Source organism: Diceros bicornis, chromosome 6 (genome assembly GCF_020826845.1).
Source record: "Diceros bicornis minor isolate mBicDic1 chromosome 6, mDicBic1.mat.cur, whole genome shotgun sequence".
Taxonomy (NCBI): domain Eukaryota; kingdom Metazoa; phylum Chordata; class Mammalia; order Perissodactyla; family Rhinocerotidae; genus Diceros; species Diceros bicornis.
In genome coordinates, this window is record NC_080745.1 from 84993422 (window position 1) to 84997984 (window position 4563).

Below are 4563 nucleotides of genomic sequence, written 5' to 3' on the forward strand. Positions count from 1 at the left end.
TTTTAAACCATTAACATTTATGTCTCTTCATTTCTTCACATTTTCCTTTATGTCTTTCAAGACCATTCTATAAGTTTTCTTCGTAGAACCCTGGTACGCTAATTGGTCATTACAATTAGAAGCATTATTATTTTTGACACATTGATCTGGCAACTTTAATCTTAATATTAGCTCACATAATTTGACTGTGGATGATCTTAGATTTTCAATGTGGATCACACTGGCTGAACATAAAGTATTTTTATTTATTCTTTGTCACTTCTTATAACCCTTACTCCCTTTTCTTGTCTTATTAAAATGGCTAAAGCCTCTAATACAACGTTGATTGAAAGAGATGATGACACCATTCCATGTCGCTCTTCACTTTAATGGAATTGCTTCTGAAATCTCAATCATAGATTAGCTATTTGCTGGAGTTTTTTATAGTTATGCTTTACTGATATTAAGCTTGTTCTCTTCAACGACTAGTTTCTAAGAGTTTTTTGGAATCATTAACAGCTACTGAATTTTGTTGAATCTGTTTCTGAATCTTTTGAGGTATTAATATGGATTTTAGTGTTTATTGTCTTAATATGAGAAATTACATAAATAAATTTTCTGATTTTGTATTATCTTTGCATCCTTGGGATAAATCCTTAGTGTTTAAGAATATGTTCTACACTACTAAATTCAATTTCCTAAAACTCTATTCTGTTATTTTATTTCATCTTGTGTTTGCATATGTGTTCATAAATTAGATTGCCTAAAATTTTCTTTCCTGCACTGACTGTGCCCATTACTCATATCAGATTATGGTTATATCAGATCATTCTAAACTTGGAAAACGAATTGAGTATGCTTTCACTTCCTCTAAAATATTTTGAATAAGATTTGGATTATTGAAAACTTATTGATATTTCCTCGTAAAGCTATCTGGACCTACAGTCTTGTGGAGCAGAAAACTTTTGATTATGAAAGGTTTTTTAGCAGAAACAATAAATATTTATTGAATCAAAGAATTAATGGAAGATTGAATGGACAAAACAATTATTTTTAAAGAAATCTCTTTCATTACTCTTGCTTTCTTTAGACTATTTTTTTGGGGGTAGTTTTAGGTTTGCAGAAAAATTGAGAAAAAGGTACAGAGATTTCCCATATATCCCACACGCCTACACATGCATAGCTTTCCCCATTATCATCATCTCTCACCAGAGTGGTATATTTTTTACAACTGATGAAACTACATCAACACATCATAATCGCTCAAAGTCCATAGTTTACATTAGGGTTCACTCTTGGTTTTGTACATTCTATGGGTTTGGACAAATGTATAATGACACGTGTCCATCAACTTAATATCATACAGAGTATGTTCGCTGCCCTAAAAATCCTCTGTGCTCCACCTGTTCATCCCCCAACCTCTGGCAGCCATTGAACTTATTACTGTGCACATAGTTTTCCCTTTTCTAGAATGCCATATGATTGCGTCATACAATATGTAGCTTTTTCAGATTGGCTTCTTTCACCTAGCAATATGTGTTTACGTTTCATCCGCCTGTCTTTTCATAATTTGATAGCTCATTTCTTTTTAGTACTAAATAATATTTCATTGTCTGGATGTACCACGTTGACTTAACCCTTCACTTACTAAAGGAGATCTTGGTTGGTCATCTAGGTTTTCTCCTAGATTATCTTCTAGGGGTTTTATAGTTTTGCATTTTACATTTAGGCCTATGATCTACTTGAAGTAGAATTTTGTGAATGGTTTAAGGTTTATCTAGGTTGATTTTTTGCATGTGGACATCCAGTGTTTCAACACCACTTGTTGAAGAGACTATATTTGCTCCCTTGTATTGTCTTTTCTCCTATGTCAAAGATCAGTTGACTATATTTATCAGGGTCTATTCCTGGGCTCTTTATTCTGTTCCATTAATCTATTTGTCTCTTCTTTCATTACTGCCACTCTGTCTTGATTACTATAGCTTTATAGAAAGTCTTGAGGTCAGGTGGCCTCAGTCTTCCAATTTTGTTCTTCTCCTTCAATATTTTCTTGGCAATTCTGAGTCTTTTGCCTCTCCATATAAATTTTAGAATCAACTTGTTGATATCCCTAGGATTTTGATTGGTATTGCATTAAATCTATAGATAAAGTTGGGAAGAACTGAAATTTTGACAATATTAAGTCTTCCTTTCCACAAACATGAACTATCTCTCCATTTCTTTAGGTCTTTGATTTCATTCATCAAAGTTTTGTAGTTTTCCTCATATAGATCTTGTACAAATTTTGATAGATTAATACCTAAGTATCTCATGTTTTAGGGTGCTAATGTAAATGGTATTGTGTTTTTAATTTCAAATTCTACCTGTTCGTTGCTAGTGTATAGGAAAGTGAATCGCTTTTGTATGCTAACCTTTTTATCCTGCAAATTTACTATAATCATATACAATTTCCAGGAGTTTTTTTGATGATTTCTTCAGATTTAGAGACAATCATGTCATCTGCTACCAAAGACAGTTTTATTTGTTCCTTTCTAGTCTGTATACTTTTTATTTACTTCCCTTGCCTTATTTTATACTGGAATCAAGCCGTTCCAGCATGATGTTGAAAAAGAGTGGAGAGAGGGGATGTCTTTGCCTTGTACCTGATCTTATAGCTAAGCTTTGAGTTTTCACTCAAAGTCTTATGTTAGCTGTAGGTTGCTTATAGATATTCTTTATCAAGTTGAGGAAGTTCTCTTCCATTCCTAGTTTCCTGTGAGTTTTTATCATGAATGGGTATTGGATTTTGTCAAATGTTTTTGCTCATCAATTGGTATGATTACATGATTTTTCTTTTTCAGCCTATTGACGTAATGGATTACATTGATTGTTTTTTCAATGTTGAACCAGGCTTGCACACCCATAATAAATCCCACTTGGTCATGGTGTATAATTCTTTTCACGCACTCTTGGATTCGACTTGCTAATATTTTGTTGAGGATTCGTGCATCTATGTTAGTGAGAGATTTTGTCTGTAGTGTTCTTTGCTTGTAGTATCCTAGTCTGATTTTGGTATTGGTGTAATCTTGGCCTCATAGAGTGAGTTAAGAACTAGTCCCTCTGATTCTCTCCTCTGAAAGAGATTGTAGAGAATGGTATGAATTAATCCTTAAATGGTTGGTAGAATTCACCAGTGAACTCTTGTGGGCCTGATTTGGGAGGTTATTAATTAGTGATTTAATTTCTTCAGTAGATGTGGATCTATTCAGATCATCTATTTCTTCTTGTGTGAGTATGGGCAGATTGTGTCTTGCAAGGAATTGATCCATTTCATCAAGGTTATCAAATTTGTGGACATAGAGTCGTTCTTATGTTCATCGTATTCCTTTGTTATCCTTTTAATTTCCATGGGATCTGGAGCAATGTCTTTCATTTTCGATATTAGTAATTTGTGTCTTCTCTTTTTTTTTCTTAATTAGCCTGGCTAGAGTTTTATCAATTTTATTCATCTTTTCAAAAAACCAAGTTTGGTTTCAATGATTTTCTCTATTGATTTCTGTTTTCGATTTCATTGATCTCTGCACTAATTATTTTTTTTCTTTTCCTTAATTTGGATTTAATTGGCTCTTCTTTTTCCTGTTTCCTAAAGATGGCGACTTAAATCTTTGTATTAGAGCTTCTTTCTTTTCTAATATGTGCATTCAATGCTATAAATTTCCCACTAAGCACTGCTTTTACTACATCCCACAAGCTTTGATAAGTTGAGCTTTCGTTTTCATTTAGTTCAAAATATGTTTTAATTTTTCTTGAGATTTCTTCTTTGCCCTATATGTGTTGTTTAATGTTTGTGTATTTGGGGATTTTTCAGTTATCTTTCTGTTACTAATTTATAGTTTAACTCCATTGTGATCTGAGAACAGACATTTTATACTTTCTATTATTTTTAATTTGTTAAGGCATATTTTATGGCCTAGAACATGGTCTATCTTGGTGAATGTTCCATGTGAGCTTGAGAAGAGTGTGCGTTCTTCTGTTGTTGGGTGAAGCAGTCTACTGATGTCCACTATATCCAGTTGATTGGCAGTGTTGAGTTTAACTACGTCTTTACTGATATTCTGCCTGATGAATTGTCCTTTTCTGATAGAGGAGTGTTGATCTCCATATGATAATGGAATCATCTATTTCCCCTTGAAATTCTATCAGTTGCTGCCTCATGTCATTTGACACTCTCTTGTTAGCTGCATACACATCAAGGATTGTTTTATCTTCCTTGAGAATTGACCCCTTTATCAACATGTAATGCTCTTCTTTATTCCTGACTACTTTCCTTGCTTTGAAGTCTGACCTCTCTGAGAAAAATATACTTACTTTTGCTCTCTTTTGATTAGTGTTAGTGTGGTGTATTTTTCTCCATCCATTACTTTTAATCTATATGCATCTTTACATTTAAAGTGGGTTTCTTGTAGACAACGTATAGTTGGGTCACATTTTTTGAAATATTCTGACAATCTTTGTCTTTTAATTGGTGCTTTTACACCATTGATATTCAAAGTGATTATTGATATAGTTGGATTAATATCAATCATATTTGTTACTCTTTTTTAT